General features: G+C 45.0%; 1 protein-coding gene across 2 annotated transcripts in view; it reads left to right on the top strand.

The window, feature by feature from the left end:
- Nucleotides 1–27298, top strand: part of oprl1 (opiate receptor-like 1) — an 81301-nt gene that overhangs the window by 24473 nt on the left and 29530 nt on the right. Inside the window, exon 1 of one of the 2 annotated variants that reach the window (XM_080899175.1) lies at nucleotides 7223–7276. The exons of the other annotated variant lie outside the window; for it this stretch is intronic. The gene's annotated coding sequence lies outside the window, so the exon portion shown is untranslated. Of the gene's footprint in view, nucleotides 1–7222; nucleotides 7277–27298 lie in introns of those variants that run through there. 2 annotated transcript variants of the gene reach the window in all.

Here is a 27298-nt window from a genome sequence, read left to right as displayed (position 1 = left end):
ACACTGAAGAGAAATCACCTGAAGGTATCACCTGTGCATGTCTAACAGAGGAGGAGAGCCAGGCGAGCGGCTGAAGCTCCCCTGCTGAGAGGGAAAAGACTGAACCAGGGCCGCAACCGTTCATCAAGTAACTCGAACTATTAGATTAGATTAGATTTGTCTACTCAGATTCTTTGTGCATCGATGCTTCGTTTAATACACGCCGATGTTTCAAACGATGTAAACACGAGCGTTTCGACTGAACACATACCTGCAGTACATGCGAATCAAAAGTCTGACCACATCAAGCCCACGCCTCCAAGCAGTGGAGGCGGAGTCTGTTTACACACAGGGACAGCAAAGAGGTGGAGACTGAGCTCAGGTTGAGTGAAAGAAGTGCAGTGGCTGTACTGGGCTATATTTATGTCAGGGCTTTTGTTACATTGTGCACATTGAAAGTTGTGAGGTTGGACTCGAGTGCTGTGAAGCAACAGTGTTAGCAAAACTTTTAACCTATAAATGACACTCATGTAATGAGCACTGTGTCAGCATGTTTGACAGAAACACAGTAATGACTTAGCACAGTGTGTATTGATACTGTGTTTTTAGAGAGACCTAGCATGTGCCCATCTTTAAACTTTGACACTTCAGTGTTTTTTCATTTATGAGAAATTCACTTTGCCTCCACTTTTCCAAACTCTGTCCTCTACGATGCCGACCTCAGCGTGGAACTGCCTGTTAAAGGTCCGGCTGACCTTTTTAACTCTACATGCTCTGGTACTCTGTCGCTGATGTCAGGACTAAACGCTAAATCTTCACGTCACCCTTGGCTGCATGAAACCACTCGTGCTCTCAGATGCAAATGTCGACGTGCAGAGACAAAGTGGAAAAAGGACAAACTCCAGGTGTCTTTGGGCGTCCTACTATAGACCACTGTTAGAGCTGCAAAATTTGCTTTTCTGTCCAGCGTCATCAGTCACAAACCCCGAGTTTTTTTGAATATTTCTCATTGTGTGATTAACCCCTTTGCCACCGTTTCTATGGAGGCTTCCTCTGCACTTTGTGAAAAGCTTTTAAAGCTTTTGTTTTTTGTATCATATGATTTATTTAATACATTTTATGTGGAGTGAGTAAATAAAAGTATATTTACGGTGGCCCCTAGAGAAAAAACACGTACAAACTCCAAAACACGTACAAAACACAACAGAAGTGCTCCAGGATGCTAGGGGGCAGTGTTGAGCTTTTGTTACCGAGTGGCTACACAAGCCAGGAAGTACCAACGACCAGATTTGTTGTGTGGCAGTAACAGGTAAATGAACATTTTTTTAAATTATTTAAATATATACGAGTGCCTGTGTATAAATACACAAACAATACACACATGCTTTCAATTGTGTAATTTAAGTGATCTAGTAGCTCTGTTTTGAAGTTCAGTTAATGCTAGAAATGTGTTTTGGAGTTTGTACGTGCTTTGTCTCTAGGGGCCACCGCATATTTTTATATATAAACATATATAATTAAAACCCTGGTTTTTTTTACATTAGTAATTTCTTTTGTGCATAATTTTATATTGTTGTTGATAATAAATAAATTAAAGCAACAAAACAACCTGAAGAGCCGGTTGGGAGCCGAAAGAACGCTCTTCATGTTATTGGGCCTAGTGTTTCATTTTTATTAAATGCTTCCTTGTCATCAGGTTGTGTACCAGCTGCTTTCAAACATGCAGTTGTGCAGCCCATTATTAAAAACAAAGATCCAAATTCTAACTACAGACCGGCCTCTAAACTCTGTTATATGTCCAAATAGTTGTGTTTAAGCACCTTCAGAGATTTTTAGACCCTCAAAGCGTTCGTGAAGTGTTCCGGTCTGGTTTTGAATCTCGTCACAGTGCTGAGACGACGCTTTTTAATCTTCTTCTTTTAACTGTCGACTCGGGTTGTTCTGCTGTTTTAGTCCTTTTAGATTTGACTGCCACCTTTGATCAGAACATTTTTCATCCAGACTTGAACACGTTGTTCGTCTCAGAGGCTCAGTTTTATCATGGTTTAACTCATAGCCGTCACAGAGGTATGTTTCTGGGAAACACTCCTCTTCCTCTGCCGCTGTTAGTTGTGGTGTGACACAGGGGTCTGTTTTCAGTCCAAGTCTCTTCTCCTTATACATGCTGTCTTTGGGATCTATTTTCAGAAAACACTGTTATGCTGATGACATCCAAATGTACTTCCCCTTGAAACTGGATGTCTCTGTCCCACTGCAGCCTCTGCTTAACCGTCTACATGATGTTAAAGCTGTTAACACAGAGTTTTCTCACCCTAAACAAAAACCAGACTGAACTGATTGTTTTTGGAGGCCACGCCCCTTTGGATGAGCTAACTCAGAACCTCGGTCCTCTCGCTTGTCATCATTCTCAGACTGTTAGAAACCTCAGTGTCTTTAGTCGGATCTTTAAATGAGAGAACCAAGCTGTGAAAAACAGTTTTCATCAGTTCGGTGAAATTGCCAAAGCGATGTCTCATCTTCCTCCTAAAGACCTGGACAAACGTATCGATCACCACTAGACTGGACTACCGCAGTTCTCTCTGTTTGGGTCTCCAACACTCTATACGGTGTCACTTTTTTACACTGGCTTTTAATTGAAGTACCATCAGGTTAGTTTTATGTTTGTGTTTATGTTAAATATTAATTTCCTCTGGTTCTTCTTCCCTTTGCTTCATGTCTGGTATCTGTGCACTTTGTGCTCATCTCTCACTGTCAAAGAAGAAGAAGAGTGGCTTTGAACAGCCAATCAGCCGAACATTTCAATCACGGAGCAGCTGAAGAAGTGAGAAGAAAAGGACGAGGAGAGGCAGGAGAAGCCCTCGGTCCTTTCTTCTGCTTGTGTCCCTCATTATCTGTTTTTATGCTTTCATCTCTGATTATCTTCATCATCTGTCTGCTCCCGTTTTTTCTTCATATTCATTTAATGAGCTGGATCCGAACAGAGAGCTCTGAAGAACAAACGACGGTCGTTATCTGAGATTCGGGGACGAATCCGTCTGTCTTTGGGTGCCTCCTGTGACCGTTCGATACTTTGTGGTTTATTTTGAAAGATGCAAAGTGCAGTCCTTCTCAGGTTTGTTTTCTGTTGGATTTATCATGACTCTCCCCGTTTGTTGGTTTAAATTTGTTGGTTTCCTGGCATGGACCCGACTTTTAATTCAATTTCAGTTTTATTTATACAGTGCCAAATGACAACTGTCGTGGTCCTGAGTCTGACGACTCAGGGTTTTGTGTTGTTTTATCGTATTTTATGTTCTTGTTTATTCTGATTGTGTTTTCCATTATGATTTGCCATTTGTTAGGCTTCTGTGCTGCCCTGGTCCCACTTCTCTCTGTTCCCTCTGTCTGTCCATGATGTTGTTATGTCTGCTCATGAGTCGGCGTCTGTTAAGTTCTGTGTCTCGTCTGGATCGCTGTGTCTGTCGTGTACTTCCTGTTTTACTTTGTAGGTCTGTGCCTTATGTCAGTGCCTTCAGTTTTGTACTCTCCCTGTCTCGTCCGTGTCTCCCAGCTGTTTCTTCTCAGTCCTGTCACCTCTTGTATTTAGTGTCTGCCCCAGCTCGTTGTCGCATTGTCCCTCATACTTCACTGTGTGTTCTGTTTGCCAGCCTGCCTGTTATTTTTTTCTTTCCCAGTTTAGCTAGTTTTCTGTTCTGTCTGCTACCCCACAATAACACCGCATGTTTTGAGTTCACTTTGCCTCTGCAAGTCCAGCTCTTGGGTCCACCATTCCTGCCTACCTTCACACAGCCATGACAACAACAGTCGCCTCAAGGCGCTTTATATTGTACAGTAGATCGTACAATAATAGATACAGAGAAAAGCCCAACAATCATATGACCCCCTATGAGCAGCACTTTGGCGACAGTGGGAAGGAAAAACTCCCTTTTAACAGGAAGAAACCTCCAGCAGAACCAGGCTCAGGGAGGGGCGGGGCCATCTGCTGTGATTGGTTGGGATGAGAGAAGGAAGACAGGATAAAGACATGCTGTGGAAGAGAGACAGAGGTTAATAACAGATATGATTCAATGCAGAGAGGGCTGTTAATACATAGTGAGTGAAGAAGGTGACTGGAAAGGAAAACAGCCTACGTCTATTGCAGCATAACTAAGGGAGGATTCAGGGTCACCTGATGATACAGGTGTGTGAAAAAGTGTTTGTACCCTTCTTGATTTTCTATTTTTTTCTATGTTTGTCACATTTAAATGTTTCAGATCATCAAACAAACTTAAACATTAGACAAAGATAACACAATTAAAAACAAAATATAGTTTTTAGATGAAGGTGTTTATTATTAAGGAGGAAAAACTGAGATAAACAAATGACAAACAAAATAATCAAATCTAATCACTTTTATCGTCACATGACATTACTGGTACACTGGTGCAGCACATGTGAGTGAAATAGGGTTAAGAATGCCCGGCTGACCAAAATAATCCCAAGAGGTCACAAAAGACCCCAGAACAACATCCAAAGGACCGCAGGCCTCACTTGCCTCAGTCAAGGTTGGTGTTCATGACTCCACCACAAGAAAGAGACTGGGCAACAATGGGGTCCGTGGTTCAAGGAGAAAACCACTGCTGAGCAGAAGGAACAAAGAGTCTGCCTGGAATGGTCTCGATGAGCTCCAAGACTTTAGGGAAAGTACTCTGTGGACTGACGAGACAAACGTTGAACTTGTAATGGTGTGTGTCCCAGCCACATGTAATAGGACACAGACTTTCTGAAAAGCAACATCATACCAGCAGTAAAGTGTGTTGGTAGTAGAGTGATGGTCTGGAGCTGTTTTGCTGCCTCATGATTTGGAAGACTTGCTGTGGTAAATGGAACCATGAATTTTGCCGTCTACCAAAACATCCGGCCATCTGTTCGAGTTGAAGCACGGTTGGGTTCTGCAGCAGGACAATGATCCAAAACACACACAACAATTCTGCAAAGAAGAGTGGGCCGAACTTCCTCCATGGTGCTGAAACAGGCTCATTGCCAGTTATCACAAATGCTTGATTGCACTTGTTGCTGCTAAGATTGGCTCAACCAGCCATTAACATGACTGGGGGATAGGACAGGGAGAAAGAATGAAAGAGAGTGAGAGAAAGAAAAATAGAGGGGAGAAGAGATGGTGAGAAAGGGGGGGAAGAAAGAAAGAAAAACAAACAAAACACCTGGATCACCTGTATGGAGAAAAAAACAGAAGAGAAAGCAAACAACAAAGAGCAACATAATAAAAAAAACAGCACCATCACAATAAACTAGCTAGCAGTAGATATCAGTAGATACTAAATAATAAACGATATTGTGCAGCACGCAAGATAGACAGCGCACAATGTGCTTTGAGGTAGCAGCCAAGAAAGCTGTAGTTTGTGTCTGTGTACACCTGTGGGCACACCTGTGTGGATCAGCATGCTTGTATTTAAAAGGTTCCTTCATGTAATGATCTGCTAGAGGGTGTGGGGAGCCATAGCCCTGCCCCCCAGGGCATGAAGCAGGTATGGAGGAGATCCAGGCTCCAGACATCCAGAGGCCCCAGAATACAAGGACTCAAGGAGGACCACCAAAGGGGGGGAACCGTGCCACCCTCCTGGGAAGAGCTGAGGAGAGCCCCAAACGAGAGGTCACCCAGCAGCCACGGAGCAGAGGCCAGAGGGGGCTGCAGTGACGTGCCCGCGGCTCTGCCAGCTGTGCCAGAGAGGACCGGGCCGGCACCCCACCCCCAGGAAGGGTCCCAGCCGGCCCACAGGCGCCAGGCCCCGCCAATCGGCCACCAGGAGTGAGTCGGTACATACATGAGCGCCCAGCCCCAGACACCAAGAATCACCAACACACCAACGTCTGAGGGCATCGGCCACTGGCAGGGAGTGTGGTGAGGGGAGATAGGCCTTTGGAGAGCTTGAGATGTTCCCAGAGAGGTGGAGTCTAAGACCCAACCTGACATATAGACACCGATGAACAGGCGCACGCAGACACAAACGTGCATTCCCACCCCCATATACACAAACAAACACTCGGCACTCACCCGACTTGGAGACAGACACAAATAGACACTGTTACACAATCACACTCCCCAAACATACTCTATACCCCAGGTCCAGGTAACCCCGCCCCCAGAGGGGGAAACCGTACCCGGACCCAGGAGATGTAACCCTTCTCTCTGGGGTGGAGGAAACCAGACCACCTCCTTATCTGCAGTAGCAGGGAGCCCCGCATCCCAGACCCCAATCCGACGGCCAGCACCTCCTCCCAGCCCCCCCGCCCTGACGGCTAACAGAACGGGGGTGAGTGAAGACCCCAAACCTCCCTACGCCCGCTCATATGTAGTGTTGCTGCGTGCTGTTCTAAAGGGCGCTGTTTTCTTTCATCTGTGGAGAAACGAGTTCATAGTTTCAGCAGACATGGAGGCTGAAGTGAGAAGGTGGCAGCGTCTAGCCAAACGCAGGTGGCTCGTCTGGTGTTGAACATGCAGCTTGGCTCAGTCATATCATTTCCTCTCTACGCCACGAGATTGTCTCTGCACGCACACAGACTCAAAAACACACACTCACAGGCGCGCACACACACACAGACTGCATGGTGTTGGCTGGTTAATGACGTGTGCAATCATCCCCACTCTGGACCTCTGCGAGGCATTTCCCTTAATGAGGACCTCAGATGGTGAAGCAGAGCCAGGCCATTTACCATCAGCACGGCCAATTTGTGCTCGGCTCTGCCCAAACATGGCCCCACATCTGCAGGACCTGCTCCTGATTCCTAACAATGCAGGGCCGGCATGATTTCTGACCGGGGAGTGCTTCATTTGCATTACAGTAGGAAGCAATGTGCGGACAGATGGAGTGTGAATGGACAGCTGTGATTTTTTTTTTTCAACTTCTGTGAACGCATCATGCTGAGTGGCGCCATCGCAGGCTCTAAGCGTCACAGCCGAACTGATATGGCACGACCTTATAAAACCCAAAGAGCCTCGATTTGGTCCGAATATTGTTCAAATAAAGCCTTCGTCACACGTTTGAGTCTGAAACACCCTCACAGGTCCACCTCATTTCAAGTTTCTCTGCAGAACTGCGGTACTGAGAGCAATTTTAAAACACCACAATCCATTAAAGTCCCATCACTGTGTTTGTGTGTCTGTCACTGCCATGCAGTGTAATCCTGAAGGAAGCAAAGACGACAGAGCAAGGCGGAGGAGGAGGAGGCAGAGGAGGATAAGCTGAGTTAATTGTGCGGCTTTTGGGTCAGACCTGCAGTAGCGTGTTTGACGAGAACGGTGAGAAAGAGAAATTAATCCTGAAGAGAGAGAGGCTGTGAAAGTGTGGTGGTGTCATTACTCAAAATAAGTAATCTATTACACATTACTTTTGTTAAAAATATGTTACTTAATTACTTGCCAAAGGGAGTAATTTGTGGCATCACTGTGTAAAATGACCTGAAACACTGTTACATAATTACAATTAACATATAAACCTGAGGCTACTTTCACACACACACCAACACAAATCGCTGTCCCTAATGATGACACACATGAATGTTCTCGCAGTATTTACGGTCGTCAAGGTGATGCTGCTATAGAAACATGAACAGGTAGAAACAGCCCGATTGCTCTTCAGTTTGTTACCTGTTGGAGTTCAGGCTCTGGCTGCTGGGCTGGAGTCTGCACACTCAGCTTTAACATTCTTGACTAGCTTAGCGTTAGCATGCTGTCTTGCAGATGTTAGCAGTGTAATGCAGATGTTTTTGCCCTGGATGCAGTTTGCATTTGTTTTCCCTTTGTTCAGTATAAATAAAGGTAGTGTGCACTTCTGAAACGTTTAGTCTGTTCTATCTTTCTCCTCCTCACCTACGTGTGCGCGCCGGCTCTGTTGCTGAATGAAAACGAGCTGATTAATTAATAATTAATGGTGTGTGTGTGAGTGTGTGCTTAAAAGCAGTTGGTGTGAGAGGCAGAGAAGACTGCAGAAAGCAAACCCATTATGTGTGAGCGTACAGTGAACGCATCGCAGCAGCTTCTAAACGAGCGCAGTAATCTGACTGTTATTGAGCTCTGTGTCTGTTCCATCACAAGCTGCAGGTCATAAATATTCCTCTTTTTTAATAAGCTGTATTTAACTTGGTGTCATCACACATGGCTTTTCTGGGACTTATTGTTGTATTGATTGCAGCCATCAAAGAATCACATAGATCCCTAAAATAAATCATGTGCAGTGTTAACAAAGAGCAGCACAGGTCATGTTCACAGCTGAGCTGTTGTTAATAAAGCGCAGACGAGGTTTTTGGCCAGCAGGTTATCCTCTCGTATGTGTGTGTGAGCCCCATGAACAGCAGAGCAAATGTGGATTCATATGTAGATAACAGTCAGAGAGGAAAATGAAAAGATGGGCTGAGAAAGCAGGAATGTGCCCATGAAGCATGCTGGGAATTGAATTGTTAATTAAGGAGGAGAGTGGGTGGAGGCGGGAGGGAGGGGGGAAGAAGAGGAGCATGAAGAGCTCTAGGCCATTTAGAGGTAAAAATGAGTGATGTGCCTCTAAAACCTGCATTTACAGCACTTACTGAAGAAAAAAACAGAAACAGAAAAGTTAAGGGACAGGTGGAGGGTGATGTGAAGAGGAAGACAAGAGGAAGAAGAAGAGCACTGTGATGTTTATCAAGAAAGCTATTATGAAATCAATTTGTATTTAAAAAGAGGAAGAGTGTCGGGCAGATCCTCCGGCATCGTGGACAAACCTGAAAATGGGATCTATTTGTCGAGTACGTGATTTCTGTCACGGCACAGCTCGCAGCACATGCAGAAGAAAACACTGCCCTGTTTCAGCCCCAACAACGAAAGCTACAGCTCGGCGCCGAGGCCGCTCACCTGGTAACCGAGGACGGTGCTGCTGCTTACCTAAAACTAAGGCAGCAGAGTGGTGGGTTTACTGTAGGACTCCGGCCTCCACAGTTGGAGTGCTGGCCCTTTAAATCGAGGAGACCTCGATCGATTCTTGCCTGTGTGCACCGATCAATAAATTTGATTGGTTTGATGAAGAAACGCGTTGATGATGAAGAAGGACTAAAGCAGGAACCAGAAAGCAGGGCTGAGACTGGAGGATGGTGAAGGAATGATGAAGAGGAGCAAAGAACTACAATAAGAGGAGGGAGGTGTGAGATGTTTCATCACAGGATCTGATGGAGGGAATGAAGAGTCTCCGACTGTGCTCTCCAGATTAAAGTAGCCTCGATTTTACATCCGTAAATCCACTCGGAAGTCTGGGCCTGAGCTACGCCAGAACGTGTTACTACACCCACCGCTGCAGTCCCCCAGAGAGACGGCTGAGGGTAACAGGGTGGTGAACAGGCGTTTTTGGGATTCACTGAAATAACAGAAGCTCCCACATTCGCAGTCAGACGTGCCCTCGCCTGTGACTGGCTTTCGTAAATCCCAACAGCACAGATCAGTCCCCGAGTCTGCAGGACGTGCAGTAAATGTGCATCCGACGGTTTCCTGCTCAGCCTCGGTTATCTCCTCTGCTGCTCCACATGCTAATTAGAGCAGCTTTGAATGTGCCCACAGAGCCCCATCGAATCCCATCCAAACTAATTTCACACATGATGACGGCCGCGCCCTCTTGACAATGATCTTGGAGAGGAGATGGCAACGTTTGGTTTAGACGCACGGCCAGCTCGCACAAAGGCAGTCTGTGAGGCAAACACACTCACCTGCTTTCTGTTTGTCTTCCTGCTTTGGGAATCATACAAGTGCAGCGGGCAGCAGGCGGTAGGATTACATCCGTGATGGACGAGCGTACGATCGGGTTAAAGAAGAAGCTGCGGGCGGCTCTGGGGGGGCAGCTGGCTTCTCTTTATTAAACACTTGTAATTAATGTTGTGATCCTTCAAACTGTTAGACAGGTGCTGTTTACCACATACATGCTAACAGGACCGACAGCCAAGCTGAACTTTCCTCCAAACACAAAGCATGAGTAAACTCGATGCCCGAGTGCTGCTGCTGCTGTGCCGGTCGCCTCTCACTTCTGTTTATTCAGACCTAATAAATACACGAACTGAGCCAATTGTGGGATTTCCTTCCACCCTCTGACTCTGTAATTGAACCGCTGCAGTTTGTAGTCTCCTGGAAACATCATGGATAAAAGCAAATCTATGCTAAGTTTTTCCCAGCTCCTAAATCACTTCTAGGACTCTCTGAAGAAAGGACAGAGGAGTGAAATCTGAAGAAAAGGATGAAGCTAATCTGAGTGCTCAGCTGGACCTGAATGAAGGAACACGAGTGAAGCTGCTCCTCATCTGCAGCTCCAAAGAGGATGAATGAGCTCTGTCAGCTGGTTTTATGACGGCGTCTGTCATCAGTCGGCCATGCTGAGGCCGGCGGCGTGATGGCAGAGCTGTCGGCTGTCTGAGCACGCACAGCACTTCCTTTTCCACATTTAAGCATCCATTATTCAGGGTGCAGGTACAGAGTGAGCGCTGCTGTGAGGCTCTGACAAACGCACGTCGTCACATCTCTGCGCTCTGCACGTGTCTGCAGGTCTTCATACAGGTCTGTTGACGACTCCTGCAGATGCAACTGTGAGTGCATGCTCGGGTCAGGACTAAGCACAGGAAGCCTTTGAGCTGTGAGGAAACGGGAGGAAGGACGCATGTTGAAGTCCACAGCTGCCTCCGACTCCACAGGCTCTGCCCTGTTCTGGCTTCATGTGACACAGCGCAGATCTTTTTTTGTTGTTGTTTTTGCAGACACGCTGTGTCTTTGTCCCGCCTTCTGCCAGAGGTTTCTGGCAGTAAACTAAAGAGGTTGCGTTGCGCAGGACCAGTGTCACTAACAGTCACATGGCTTCGAGTCCCAGCTTGCGTGCTTTCCTGGAAATGGCTACCTTCGTGATGACATCACAGATGTGGTGAAGGACGCAGGCCCGATTGGTCAGAGGGCGGCGTGCAGTCGGTTTCTGTCAAGTTTATAATCGTATGATGCTACAAACACGGTGAGGTCTGAAACCGTCACAAACTCGCGTATGGTTTGGTCGACCTTCCATGTGTTCAGTGAGATGATGTAAATCATTCGGAGCCTTCGCTCCACTGTTGCTGTTTCATGGTTGGCAGTTATGCTGAAGCGCTCGCCGTGTAGCCGACTTCACCTGCGTCTCCTTTAGTGGCAGGTGAGTCCTCGGGTTGTCATCGTCGTAGTTTTAATTTCCTGAGTGGCTCTTAAAAGACTGCCATTAAGTCTGCATGCTCTCTGGATAAAAGCAGCAATGAAACAGGTAAATGACTTCTTAAATTTGTTGTTGCGTAACACGCTGACTCGAGGACACATTAAAAGGTTAAAGCACATCCTCTCAGCCTGTGATTTGTGGCTAATTTGCAGCTGAATTACCTTCTGCAGCCTCTGCAGAGGGCAGCACGTGTGCTCCGTGCCTGCCTTTGACATGTTAAACAGGGTGAGCAGATTCAGGTCTGCTGACGGATGAATTTAGAACCTGCAGGCGAAAGATGTTGAAAGCATGTTGAGCTGTTCGTGCTGCTGCTGTAATGCTGATATCGTCGCGTGAACTCGATTTTAAAATAAATTCTGCAGTTTTCAGTTCGTTCCTTTATGTTTTTCTGAGGAGAAGTGTGAAGGGAGCAGATGGTTTAACCCTGATGGATCATTAACCCACTGATTTTCTGTCCGAGCCGTGTGTGTTGGATTGTGGTCTGTGAGAATCTCATCACCGAAGCTTTTCCACCTTCTGTGGACTGATGTCGTGATGTGTTTGATGCCTGCCTCCGACACAGATGCTTTCAGGTCTTTTAGACTTTGTGTGTGTGCAAAGGGTAAATGCTTCTTCAAGGAGAAATTCTCTTTACGAAGAGCGTTTTATTTTGCACAGAAACACTTTGTGCATTTTCCCGTCCTTCAGCCTGCTCGAGTCGCTCTGTCGTCCTCCACTGTGGTACTGATAATGAGCAGAGACAGCCTGTTCTCATCTTGTCAAAGCAGAATGAGCTTTGGCGGTGCAGCTTTCAGGGCTGCTGCTGCCAATGGTGATGCAAAGCAAAAGTACACATCTCCAACCCTGATGTGAACATCGTTGTTTTAAACCCTAGAGAGGACAGCCTGTGTCTACCAGACGGGCATTAAACTGATGAGGTCAAATATCCGGCCCTCGAGCGGTGGAACTTACGGCTGAACGTGAAAAAAACCAGCCCTGATCAGACAGAACAGACGTTTGACAGATGGAGTCTGAGCTCATCGCGCTCATGGGAAACAACCAAGTCTGAATGGAAATGAACCAAAATCACCGTTTGCACCTCTGCAGGCAGAAAATCTACACAACACCTCAGAACAGCCAGTGTTTGCGATACTGTGTGCATCAGGAATATTTAGCAGGTTTGCTCATCTGCAACAGAAACAGAAGTCAGACCGTCTGAAGAAGTCTGATTACTCTTTTTTCTCTGTGTAAGTAAACACGTCATATTCCCTGTGAGTTAACAACGTTAGCTTAGTGACGACATCATCACGATCAGAGATAAGGACCTCTTCTCACACTCAGCTGGGACGTGTGTGTGTCTGAGAGTCTGCTGGCATTTCCTCTGGTCTGCGCCTTGCAGGTTCAGCTCGGGATCATTTTCCTTTCACCTCCTCTTGTTCGGTTAGTAAAGCGTTACGTTCTCTCTTATCCACCAGTCTGAGACCTGTACGTCGAGCATCTGTTTGGCCTTTCTGGTGATGCCGCATTTGTGGGGGCGTGGTTAACAAAACACCCTAGCTTTCTTCTGAACATGGTGCCCATTGCAGCTTGCACATTTTGTGGCAGTGAGAGAGATGAATTTCATTTGAAAAAAGACGATGGTAATGAACAGTGATTCAGGGTTCGTCCAACTTTGTTGCTCAGGCGTCGGCGCTGGAAGAACGTCCCACTTTTACCAGAACGTGCTGAATGTGAAGTCTCCATATTATTGTTAAAAAGTACAATTTTCACCACATTATACAAAGACACAACTGTGATAAATACTCAGTGAGACTAACTGTGGTCACATGAACTGTTATAACAGTGGACTGTCGGCTTGTAGAGATGTGTCCACGGTATAAATGTGCACTAAGAGCTGCAGTTTGACGCCTGATGGCAGACAGAAGACACACTGCTTCAGCATGCTGCACATGCTGCTGTTTTGAAGTTCACTTAACGCTAGCAATGTGTTTTAGTTTGCACGTGCTTTGTCTCTAGCGGCCACCGCATATATTTATATATAAACATATATAAATAAAACCAATTTTTTTTTTTACATTAGTAATTCCTTTTGTGCATAATTTTATATTGTTGTTGATAATAAATTAATTAAAGCAACAAAACAACCTGAAGAGCCGGTTGGGAGCCGAAAGAGCCGGTTCTCTAAAAAGAGCCAGAATTCCCATCACCACTGTGGAGTTCACGGGTGAGTGGACATTTTTAAAAATGGCAGGACCTCTGGAGTCACGCCACACTCACCTCTAGTGATGGGATTTCCGGCTCTTTTTAGAGAACTGGCTCTTTCGGCTCAGCTCACTAAAAAGACCCAACCAGCTCTTCGGGTTGTTTTGTTGCTTTAATTAATTTATTATTAACAATAATAAAAGGGGAAAAAGTGCGAGAGAGAGGGCGAGAGAAAGAAAACAAACCATGGCTCCCAATAAGGAGCCGGCTAGCGTCGTTCACTTCAAAGACCCGGCTCTAAGAGCCGTTTCGTTCGCGACCGAGACATCACTACTCACCTCGCTTCTGAGCTCAGACGCAGGTTTCACAGGTAAACTCGTGTGAAGAAGTTTCCATATTAAAATCTGTAATATTGCAGGATTTGCGAGGAGCCCGTCTCCTCCTCATTTCCTGCACGCGATACAGCTGCTGGCCTCAGCAGGTTGTGGCCTTCAGCTGTGGAGTTACTGAGCCGTCTTCATTCACCCCTGTGCTGTGAGCACAGCTGTGGGCAGGGCAGAAGGAATGAGAGTGACAGGAAGGAGTTTCCTCTGACGGGTGTCCTGGCTCAGGCAGGAGCTCCTCCACCCTGAGAGGACACGTGTGTTCTTCTGGACAGGCCAACAGGAGCAGATCCAGAGGTCTGTGGAGAGGCCGTGTACGACCTGGGATCGCTGAATCCATCGGGAACATTGTGAGGATGGATAAAATGTTTGTGCTGCTACAAGCAGAGAGTGTTGAGAGGCATTAAAGGCATCTGTTTTATGTCACTGTGATGCACGCTGGCTGCTTGGTCTAATACTATTAGTGTTTTGCACAGAGAGCAGCTGTGTAGAAATGAGTGGGAGAGGTCCTAAAGTCTCAAAAGGAGCAGTGTAATCCTCAGAGTACAAGGAAAAGCCTTCCTCTGCTGTGGGACATGCTTCAGTAATCCCTCTCTCTCCATCCAGCAGGGTGGAGATAATTGTAGATGCTTTGCATGGCTTTCTTTGAGAACATGGCTGGTGATGCTGTGACCCGAGAAGAGGGATGATAATACTGCGAACCTCTGCAGCAGCTGCCAGCAGTGAATTAGGCTGTGATTGTCGCTGAGAGAGGCTTTCCTTCAACAGCTCTTTCCTCTGAAGATACACAGGCATATAAAAAAGCTTCGAGTGAGTCAGGGCGCAGATAAATGTGTCTTTATGAGCTGTGCTATTAAAGCAGAGACTGCACAGTGCTGTTTATGCAGCAGCTTCTCGGAGGCAGCGTTACCTCCTGTAAACTCCTCTGAACGTGAGCACTTTGTTCCTGTGAGCGTGGATCAGCCTCAGGCTTGCTTCAGCACACGGCACAATGTGTGAGAGCGGCTCGTCGGCACAGAGCCATCGGCACAAATGCAACAGAATGTGCTGTAACCGGGTGACACCACCGGGTGGGTGACACCACCAAGTCAGAACCAGGTGACACCACCGGGTGGGTAACACCACCGAGTGACACCACCGGGTGACACCACCAAGTCAGCACCAGGTGACACCACCGGGTGGGTAACACCACCGCGTGACACCACCGAGTGACACCACCAAGTCAGAACCAGGTGACACCACCGGGTGACACCACCAAGTCAGAACCAGGTGACACCACCGGGTGGGTAACACCACCACGTGACACCACCGGGTGACACCACCAAGTCAGCACCAGGTGACACCACCGGGTGGGTAACACCACCGCGTGACACCACCGAGTGACACCACCAAGTCAGAACCAGGTGACACCACCGGGTGACACCACCAAGTCAGAACCAGGTGACACCACCGGGTGGGTAACACCACCGCGTGACACCACCGAGTGACACCACCAAGTCAGAACCAGGTGACACCACCGGGTGGGTAACACCACCACGTGACACCACCGGGTGACACCACCAAGTCAGCACCAGGTGACACCACCGGGTGGGTAACACCACCGCGTGACACCACTGGGTGACACCACGGAGTGAGACCATCGGGTGATACCACCGGGTGAGTCACAACGTGTCAAAGTAACACAACCAGGTGGGTGACACCACCGCGTGACACCACCAAGTCAGCACCAGGTGACACCACCGGGTGGGTAACACCACCACGTGACACCACCGGGTGACACCACCAAGTCAGCACCAGGTGACACCACCGGGTGACACCACCAAGTCAGAACCAGGTGACACCACCGGGTGGGTAACACCACCGCGTGACACCACCGAGTGACACCACCAAGTCAGAACCAGGTGACACCACCGGTGGGTGACACCACCAGGCCAGCACTTGGGGTGACGGGGAGGCTGTACTGTTGACAGGTCTCCTTTCTTTAGAAGCAGGTGGATGTTAACTACACCCTCCTCCAGTCTGTAACCCTGAGTTTGTCAATAGAAGATAAATGTAAGAGTGCTGCTTTCTTTCCTTACTTTTATCCAAAGGAAACAGAAGTGGAGCATGCCATGTGAGTATTGGAAGAATGATTTGTGATCATCAGAATCAGAATCAGAATACTTTATTGATCCCTGGGGGAAATTATTTAATCACATCCATGACTGATAACTGGAACACCTGCTGGTGGAGTCTGAGCAGCTGAGAACAGAGAGAAAAACTCACAAAACATTTAGAATCAAAGTTTCTTCAAGAGCGTTTCAGTCTCTGTGGTTTCCTCACACACACACACACAGTGGTAGTGTGAATAATTCAGTGATTATTAATATTTGAAGCCAAACGGCTCAGTGGATTAAAGAATCATCAGAGGAAGCAGAGAGAGAAATGAAGTCTGAGAGAACCACAGAGACGAGGACAGCCTTCGAAGAACAAGCACCATCAAACCGTTCATTGTTTCCGTTTACCTTTACTTGTTCAAACATCAAATCACTTTGAATCGTCCTGTCATACATTAAGAGCTGCTGCTTCACTGGCCACTCACCATCAGCAGAGCTCGGGCCATCAGCTGCTCAGCCTTCAGTCAGAAAGCTTTGATGGTGGACTTTAACCAAAGACTAGCATCAATGCCCAGGCTCTTCCAGCAGCCACCAGGCCCAGGATCCTCCAGCAGCCACCAGGCCCAGGATCCTGCAGCAGCCACCAGGCCCAGGATCCTGCAGCAGCCACCAGGCCCAGGATCCTGCAGCAGCCACCAGGCCCAGGCTCTTCCAGCAGCCACCAGGCCCAGGCTCTTGCAGCAGCCACCAGGCCCAGGATCCTGCAGCAGCCACCAGGCCCAGGCTCTTCCAGCAGCCACCAGGCCCAGGATCCTGCAGCAGCCACCAGGCCCAGGCTCTTCCAGCAGCCACCAGGCCCAGGCTCTTGCAGCAGCCACCAGGCCCAGGATCCTGCAGCAGCCACCAGGCCCAGGCTCTTCCAGCAGCCACCAGGCCCAGGATCCTCCAGCAGCCACCAGGCCCAGGCTCTTGCAGCAGCCACCAGGCCCAGGATCCTCCAGCAGCCACAGGCCCAGGCTCTTCCAGCAGCCACCAGGCCCAGGATCCTCCAGCAGCCACCAGGCCCAGGATCCTGCAGCAGCCACCAGGCCCAGGCTCTTCCAGCAGCCACCAGGTCCAGGATCCTCCAGCAGCCACCAGGCCCAGGCTCTCCCAGCAGCCACCAGGCCCAGGATCCTCCAGCAGCCACCAGGCCCAGGCTCTTCCAGCAGCCACCAGGCCCAGGCTCTCCCAGCAGCCACCAGGCCCAGGATCCTGCAGCAGCCACCAGGCCCAGGCTCTTCCAGCAGCCACCAGGCCCAGGATCCTCCAGCAGCCACCAGGCCCAGGCTCTTCCAGCAGCCACCAGGCCCAGGATCCTCCAGCAGCCACCAGGCCCAGGCTCTTCCAGCAGCCACCAGGCCCAGGATCCTCCAGCAGCCACCAGGCCCAGGCTCTTCCAGCAGTCACTAGGCCCAGGATCCTCCTGCTCCACCAGGCCCAGGATCCTCCAGCAGCCACTGGGCCCAGGCTCCTCTAGCAAGGCACCAACAAGTAAATCAACAGTGACTTCAACGGGCCATCACAAGGAAATACTAATCTCACCATTTTCAAAATGCCACCTAAAAAAGCTAACCCAGGAGTTGAAGAGGAGTTGGAGGAGATTAGGAAATCGCTTAATTTCATGTCTGATGAACTGAGCAAAGTGGCTAAACAACAAGGTATGCTACATGACCTAATGGATGAAATAAAACAACTAAAAAACCTCATAAAGGACAAGGACAAGAAAATAGACGACTTGGAACGGCGAATCGAGGACCTTGAACAATACACAAGAATGGATGATTTAGTCATAAGTGGTCTGGAGACGCAACACCGAACCTACGCCAGAGTAACAGCTGGTGGAGGTAAAGACGGTGAAGATGCCCCGGTAGAGGAGCTGCAAACGCTTGAACAGCAAGTGATAAAATTCCTTCAAACGAAGAATGTAAGTATTCAGAGCCATCATATTGCAGCATGCCACACGCTTCCCAGAAAAGACAGTAAAACAAAGCCAGCAATCATTCTTCGGTTTGTGAGTCGCAAAACAAAGATTGAGTTACTGAAACAGGGTAAGAAGCTAAAAGGGACTGGTGTGTATTTAAATGAACATTTAACGAAAAAGACTGCTGAAATTGCAAGACAGGCACGCAGCCTGAGAAAACAAAATAAGATACAAGCGACATGGACGAGGAACTGCAAAGTAATGATAAGACTAAATGGCAATCCCGAAGAAGCGAAAGTTGTGATGATAAGAGAACTCAAAGACTTAGAGCAATATAAATAATCAGGAATCTGCTATGGAATCTATTGGAAAAGTGACGATTGGATAATGAACAATGGGTATGGAAAGTGTTTCTGGCCTTATGGCTCAAAAACAATGGAAACAACAACAACAAAAACACATAAATGACAAGTTTGGACACAGATTATAGGTTTCCATTCGGAGATATTGAAGAGGAAGACTTTGATTATGAAAAGGACTGTCAAGGTGGTTATTTTTGCCACACACGCTGAGAAAACGAACTTCAAAACGTTTAACTATGCAGAGCACAACATGCATGACCCTGAAAGTAACATTGACCCAGATACCCACTTCTACAATAACACCAATAATACTTGTGAGTACTATACAGATGACCAATTCAATGTGAATATTAAAATGGCAAATGCATTGTCGGTCATACATTTCAATAGTAGAAGCCTGTATAAAAATTTTTCTAAAATTACAGAATGTTTAAGTAAGTTAAAAAAGTTTAATATGATTGCAATATCAGAAACATGGCTCGATAATGAGAAAGTTAGTGAAATGGGACTGGAAGGATATGAATTATTTACAATGAACAGGGTGAATAAAAAAGGAGGCGGTGTTGCTTTATATGTAGATAAAGTTTTGAAATGTAGTCTGATTGAATGTATGTCAAGCACCATAGATAACATATTGGAATGTGTCACTATTGAAATTCATGTTGAAAAAGCTAACAATATAATTATAAGTTGCATCTATAGGACACCAGGTTCATGCCTTGAGATATTCAATGAAAAACTTGCTGCTATGTTTAGCAACCTAAATGATAAAAAAGTGCAAATAATTTGTGGTGATTTTAATATAGATTTGCTAAACCCAAATGGACATCAGAAAACAACAGATTTCATCAATACAATGTATAGTAACTCCCTTTCCCCTGTAATTATAAAACCAAGTAGAATAACAACTGATACAGCTTCATTGATAGATAATATATTCACAAATAAAATTGACCATGAAATAGTAGGTGGACTTCTTATAACTGATATAAGCGATCATCTTCCTGTTTTTGCAATTTTTCAAAATTATTTTGGGATTAAAACTAAACAAAAGAATCAAATATTTGATATGATACGACATAGAACAACAAGAGCCATTGCTGCCCTCCAGGTGGACTTAAAGGAACACAATTGGAATGAGGATTTTGCAAATGAAGATTCAAATAGTGCATATGATGCATTCTTATCAACTGTAATTTCACTATATGAAAAACACTGTCCTTTAATGAAAATCACTAGAAAGCATCACAGATCAAATAAGCCATGGATCACAAAGGGGATAGAAGATGCATGTAAAAAGAAAAATAATCTATATAAGAGATTCATAAAACAGAGGACAAAAGATGCTGAAATAAAGTACAAGTTATATAAAAATAGATTAGTAAATATTATAAGAACAAGTAAGAAAGAATATTACCACAAATTATTGGAGCAAAGTAGAAGTAACACACAAGAAACATGGAGGATATTAAACAGTATAATCAAAAAGGGCTCAAAAAATAAGAATTATCCAGATTATTTTAAAAAAGATAAAGATATTGTGCTTGATAAAACTAAAGACATTGCAAATGAATTTAATGATTTCTTTGTAAATGTTGGCTTTAATTTAGCAAAAGAAATTCCACAGTCAAGAAATAATAACGACCTAAATAAACATATTACTCAGAATGTGTCCTCCATGTTTATTGGTGCTGTAACTCATAGAGAAATAATTAACATTGTGAAGACATTTAAAAATAAAAAGTCCACTGACTGTTTTGGTATTGACATGATATTAGTTAAAAGTATTATCAGAATCAGAATCAGAATCAGAATGGGTTTTATTGCCAAATGTTGAGCAGGTTTACAACATTAGGAAATTGCTGCGGTGCTTCAGTGCAAACATAGTGTCATAAATAGCACTTAAATAGACATGGAAAAAAATAAAAGTAGGAATAAGAATTAAAAGTGCTACGTGGAAAGATATGTGCATGAGATATACATGAGATATATACATGAGAATAAGAATTAAGAGTGCTACGTTGAAAGATATATACATGAGTGCAGGTGGTGATCAGTGCCAAACATAGAATGATGCAGTGAACACAGCGTAGGGTCATGTGTTAGTGGAGGGAACAGTCATACAGTTATTGTTCATGTGTCCAACAGCAGAGGGGAAGAAACTGTTCTTATGGCGAGAGGTTCTGGTGCGAATGGACCGGAGCCTCCTGCCTGAGGGGAGCAGGTCAAACAGACTGTGTCCAGGGTGAGAAGGGTCAGCTGAGATCCGAGCTGCACGCCCCAGTGTCCTGGAGGTGTACAGGTCCTGCAAAGATGGGAGTCTGCAGCCAATCACCTTCCCAGCAGAGCGCACAACACGCTGCAGTCTCTGTTTGTCCCTGATAGTGGCTCCAGCGTACCACACGGTGATGGAGGAGGTGAGGATGGACTCGATGATTGCGGTGTAGAATTGCATCATCGTCCGTGTTGGCAGGTTGAATTTCTTCAGCTGCCTCAGGAAGTACATCCTCTGCTGGGCTTTCTTGATGACGGAGGTGATGGTGGGCTCCCACTTCAGGTCCTGGGTGATGGTGGTACCCAGGAAGCGGAATGAGTCCACAGAGGTGATGGGGGTGTCAGTCAGGATGATGGGGGGGAGTGGGGCTGTGTGCTTCCTGAAGTCCACAATAATCTCCACTGTCTTCTGGGCATTCAGCACCAGGTTGTTGTGGCTGCACCAGGACACCAGACGTTCAACCTCCCTCCTGTAGGCAGACTCGTCCCCATCCGAGATGAGTCCAATAACGGTGGTGTCATCTGCAAACTTGATTAGCTTGACAGACTGGTGGGTGGAGGTGCAGCAGTTGGTGTACAGGGAGAAGAGCAGAGGAGAAAGAACACAGCCCTGAGGGGAGCCGGTGCTGATGGTCCGGGAGTCCGAGACATTCTTCCCCAGCCTCACGTGCTGCTTCCTGTCCGTCAGGAAGTCAGTGATCCACCGGCAGATGGGATCAGGCACATTCATCTGGGAAAGCTTGCCTCGGAGATGGTCTGGAAGGATGGTGTTGAAGGCAGAGCTGAAGTCCACAAACAGGATCCTGGCGTAGGTTCCTGGGGAGTCCAGATGCTGCAGGATGAAGTGTAGGGCCATGTTGATGGCGTCGTCTACAGACCTGTTGGCTCTATATGCAAACTGCAGGGGGTCCAGGAGGGGGGCCGTGAGGGTCTTGAGATGGGAGAGAACCAGGCGCTCAAATGACTTCATGACCACAGATGTCAGAGCCACGGGTCTGTAGTCATTTAGTCCAGTGATCCTAGGTTTCTTGGGGACAGGGATTATGGTGGAGGACTTGAAGCAGGCAGGCACATGACATGCCTGCAGTGAGGAGTTGAAAACGCCAGAAAACACTGGGGCCAGCTCGTTTGCACAGTGTCTGAGGGTGGCAGGAGACACGCCGTCTGGGCCGGGAGCTTTCCGAGCATTCAGACTCTTAAACTGCTTCCTCACATCTGCTTCATGAATATGAAGAGTTGTGGTGGGAGGAGGTGGTGTGAAATCCTCTTTTGTGTGGGGTGAGGAGGGGGGTGTTGTAGGTGAACGGTTTGAAGGTGGTGATGGCTCTATGGAGGGGGGAGAGGTGGGGGAATTAGTGTTCAAAGTGCCTCTATTGTTGGGGCCGTTGGAGGTGTGAAGGCTGCCTGATGGCTCGTCAAAACGGCAGTAAAAGTCGCACTATATATTATGGAATATATAGTGCAACCTTTCGCATACATTTGTAATCTGTCCTTTCAAACTGGTGTGTTTCCCTCACAAATGAAAATAGCAAAAGTTATTCCAATCCATAAAAACGGAGAGAGATGTCAGTTTACCAATTATAGGCCAATATCACTACTCCCACAGTTCTCAAAAATTTTAGAAAAGTTATTTGTTAATAGACTTGATAAATATATTGAGAAGCATAATCTCCTAAGTGATAACCAATATGGCTTTAGAGTGAAAAGGTCCACTTCAATGGCAGTGATGGAACTTGTTGAAGGGATATCTAATGCAATAGATAATAAGGAATATACTGTTGGTGTTTTTATAGACTTAAAAAAGGCATTTGATACAATTGATCATTCTATATTAATGAATAAACTAGAGAGATATGGCATAAGAGGGATAGCATACAAGTGGATGAAAAGTTATCTGGATGAAAGATATCAATATGTCGAATTCAATAATGTAAAATCTAAGCAGTTGAAGGTAACTTGTGGTGTTCCTCAGGGCTCTGTGCTGGGCCCTAAATTATTTATATTATATATAAATGACATATGTAGTGTTTCCAAACTGTTAAAATGTGTATTGTTTGCTGATGATACCACTCTGTACTGCTCAGGTAAAAACTTAGAACAGCTTCTGACTGCAGCGGAAAAGGAGTTAAATATATTAAAAAACTGGTTTGATGTAAATAAGTTATCATTAAATATAAAGAAAACAAAATTGATTATTTTTGGCACTAGACAAATGAAAAATGTATCTAAAATCAGGGTTAATGGAATTGAAGTTGAAAGAGTTTACGTAAATAAATTTCTTGGCGTGATAATTGATAAGCTGAGTTGGAAGTCTCATATAAACCACGTGAAAACAAAAATGTCAAAAACCATTGCTATTCTCTATAAAACAAAGCATGTCCTGAACAAAAAAACATTATACACACTTTATTGTACTCTGTTGCTTCCATATATGACTTACTGTCTGGAGATATGGGGTAATGCATATAAAACGAACACTCTTCATATTTTCAAGTTACAAAAAAGAGCTATAAGAATTATAAACCAATCAAACTATATAGAACCAACTAACATTTTGTTTATTAATCTGAATACCCTGAAATTTTATGATTTAGTTGAATATAAAATGGCACAGATAATGTATAAAGCACAAAATAACTTGCTTTGCCCCAGTACTCAGAAGCTGTTCAAAGTCAGAGAGAGTCAATATGACTTAAGGGGAACAGATTTCTTTAAAAAAAACAAGATAAGGACAAATATAAAGCAGAGATGTGTTTCTGTTAGAGGAGGTAACCTGTGGAATAGTTATGACAGTGATTTAAAAAGGTGGAGTTCATTTTCCTTGTTTAAAAACATGTTTAAAAATAGAGTAATAGAAAAATATAGAAATCAAGAATGAAAAGAGCAAAAAGGAGAAAAAAAAACAACCTCTTGATTCTTTTGCTTTGATGTAGTTACTTATCTAAGGTGGAAAGTTTTTTTTTCTTTGTTTTTTTTTTTGGTTTTTTTTGTTTGTTTGGTTTTTGCTTTGTTTTATTATTTTCTTCAAGCCCTGTGTACAGGAGCTGCATACAAAAAGAATATTTTGTGAAAAGGGTTGGCGTAATAAGCAAATGCTTCAGCCAATACCTTTTGATTAGCCTTGTCTCATGCTTTCTTTCTTTATGGTACACAGCAAATCCAGCATGTCCAAATTAACACTGTCAGATTTGATTTCAACACTATTAAAGTGTCTATATGGGTCCACACCAGAGAGTGTTAATTTAACTCTTTTTGGAGAGTTGGTACGTTAACTCTGATTTAGTGTTAAACACCAAATCTGTCTGGAGTTGATAATTTAACACTTGGTGTTAAGAGTTTATATATTAACTCTCAAAGAGTATTTTAGTTTAACTACGTAAGAGTTATCTTCTAATTCATTCTAAAAAGCGGGAATTTTACTGTTCTGAACTTCTAGAAATTTCTTTTGGAAATAAACATTTACTAAAAAGATGCAATGGTTTTTGAAAAACATTTATTCTGAACTGTGCACCACAATTTCAAAACATTTTCTGAAAGATGTAACAGTATACATGTTCTCACTTTCATTAGAATTTTGTTTGTCAAAAGGTCTGACATGGTAAATGCAAATAACAGCATCTCATCACTTATTTCTTCAATACAATATGCATGTCCTTCATTCATCCCTTTGTGGAACTTCAACGCACTTCTGCTCTCCCCCATATTCCATCTTCACAAGCATATCCTGTGCGGAGACCGAATAAAAATTAGTTGACACCAATTAATGGCACAAATAATCCAGTAAACAATTGCAGCACAGTAAAAAAAAAAAGGAATCCTCTTTGAGCCATTACTTGTGTAAAGTATTTTCCCAAAAGACAAAGACACAGGCAACAGGTAATACTGAACTAAATGTAAAACCGCAACCTTTTTCATTTTTACCTAAACCGTGTGCACCAAACTCTGGAGGGATCTATGCTAACGTAGAATCCAGTCAGGACGTCTGCTACTGCTGTTTGCTCGTTTTTTATTTTATTTTATGGGCGATCGTTTTCAGGCTTCAAGTAGCACCATTATACCAACATTTCACATTCTAGACATTGTTTTAGGTGTATTTGACCAAACGTTTGACTGAAAATTCACATGCAAGCTTTTTTTTTCAAGGCTGTGGTATTTGCACGCAAACAATACCTTTCAGCTAGCTAAAACAGAATATTATGCTATCAGCGAGCAACATGGCTAATGCCTTTCACACAGCTTTGTCTCAACTCCAAAGAGCCACAGAAGTAAAAGCTCATAATAATAATTGAAACAATCTTTGAAAAAATGACTTACCAAGCATGGCAAACAACTCAAATATGTAGAGCAAAATGTTCTGAAACGGCTTCACTTCAGCTTCGATTGGAGCCGTGCTGGGGGCGGAATCTGTGAATTTACTCTGTTGGTGTCATAGCCCCTGTAGGAGTTCAGAGTTAAGAGGTCAAGAGTTAATGTTTCCATTGTAACACCTCCAGATTTGACAGAGAAACACTCATTTTTAACACTCGATTTTAACTACTATCATTTTACACCTCAGAGTTACATTAAAAGAATGTGACTCTGCTTAGAGTAAAATTAACTCTACTTTTGCAAGAAGACTATTAACACCAAAAAATCTAACACTTTTGAATTTGCTGTGTAGATTTTTGTTCTGTTTTCATTGTTTGTTTGTTTGTTTGTTTTTTCACTGTTTTCACTGAGATTTGAATTTGAATGTTAATCAATAAAATCAATAAATCAATGTCCTCCTGCCCAGAAGCAAGTTTCAGAAACAGGAAGCAAACATGATGAAGGTCCGACTATCATTAGGTCCAAGTGTTGTTGCTGACTGTCACTGGGTCAGAGTGTTGTTGAGTCTAAGGTCTAGACGGTGCCTTTACGTGATGAAATTAGGGCTGCATTTGATTTGGATAAAAACCCACAGTGATGTGGAGGGAGGCAAAGAGAAACTGGCTTCTTATTTCCACTCTAACTGTGTTTGTCTTACACACTCAACCAAAGAACAAATACACAATTCAACAAAAATTCAGTTAAAAATCAAAATGTATCTTCGGGCGAACATAAAAAAACCCTCTGATTTAAAGTTATGTTTTTCACGTCTCAAATAAATAAATAAATAATCCAGTAAGTATCTACATCACTATGGAAACAAACAAGAAAAGAAGGTCAAAAATTCCCTCCAAACAAAATGTATAAATTTTAAACGCACAAATCAGTCCGTGCATGATTACATCGCCCCGCCCATCAAAAAGTCACCTGTGTGAATATATCGCCTGTCGTCGGTTGGAAAGTGTTTACTATCAGCCAACCTTAGAGGCGGAGCCACAGAGTTTGCTTTTTTTCACGGCACAGTTTGCTGACTCCTGCTAGCTTTACCGCAGTGAAGGTTTAATGTTGGTCACAGGAACTTGAGCTAAGCGTCATGGGGATGCTCCGCCTCTTTGCCTCCATGCTAACGCGCCGGTGTGCGTGGGCGTAATCGTTTCATGCGTGCACTGCTCCTGAAAACATTTCTCTGCAGGTCAGTCTGTGAAACGCTCACGTTTCCACGGTGACAGTAGCGCTACAGAGCCGCGTGTTAAACGAAGCAAAGAATTTGTGTTTTCTAATTGAATTATTGGAATTGCTCGATGACTCACTGCAGCCCTTCGTGTCTGCGTGCACTCGTGACTCATGATGGGAGTGGAGGTGAAGCAGACTGGGGTTGAGTACCATCAACCCTCAGCTGGCCGAGGCTTTGAATCGGAGCTTCGGGCAAAGCCTCGTCCTCCAGCTGAACCACCGCAGGGACATCTACAGGAAGAGCGTCTCGCACCACGACAGGTCGGGCTCCATCTTCTGTGTGCAGATCCGATCATCGTCGTCATTTATTCGCCGCGCAGCAGCACATTTCATTATCTGCTGCGAGTGTGTCTGCTGAAAGGTTCACAGGTCTAATTGCATTTATTAATTATAAGATAATGGGCTCATGCAAATAAAGGAGAAAGGTGAAGAGGAAATATGAAGGTGAGCAGCGAGAGAGAACCGAGCAATCAAAGAGAGGAAACCAACAAAAACACAGAGGTTTGAATTATTCCAGCTGCTCTAATTTGACTCGACGTGAATTATTAATAGAGCAGAAGGCAGGATGCTCGTCACACTTCCATCAGCTTTATGGCTGTGTGATGTTTTCTGTCTCCGATGGCACCGCAGAAGAAGTCTCCTTTATTATTAGTACAACAATGAGCAGCCAAAGCAACAGGAGCGAGGAGGCGGGTCCCTCCGCCTGGCGGTCTTCAGCACAATGAAGAACAGACTGGGGCAGTCTAAAGAACACCTGAAAACCAAAGCTGATCACTGATTATCGTCCAGTCACAAGTCAGCCAACAGCACGTACTAACCACGTGGTTTAACCGCGGTGGTTAGTACTGTTGGTCGTCCTCCATCTTGGCTTTCTGGGTGGAGTTTATGTTCTCTTCAGGTACACCAGGCTCCTCCCACTGTCCAAACACATGCACTTAATGGGGTTAGCTTAACTGAGTCCCATTGAGACTCAGTGTGTCATGTACCAGAGAGACTTGTTCCACACAAACAGACAACAATAAAATGTACACAGTCGTATCAAAGACAAGTTTTTCACAAAAACATTTGTACGTCGTTGGAAGTCTGTGAAATCGAGGAGCTTCAGGTGCTTCTGTAACGTCTTCCATGAAGACGGAGCAGAGAAGGACAACGCCTTCTTCCTGAGCTCTGCACGAACCGATGGAACGACGAACGTGATGATGTCTTGAGAGTGCACTCTGTCACCAAACTGTGTGACATGTAC

The sequence above is a fragment of the Rhamphochromis sp. 'chilingali' genome (genome assembly GCF_963969265.1).
Source record: "Rhamphochromis sp. 'chilingali' genome assembly, chromosome: 12".
Classification (NCBI taxonomy): Eukaryota; Metazoa; Chordata; class Actinopteri; order Cichliformes; family Cichlidae; genus Rhamphochromis; species Rhamphochromis sp. 'chilingali'.
This window is presented reverse-complemented; position numbering and strand designations above follow the sequence as displayed.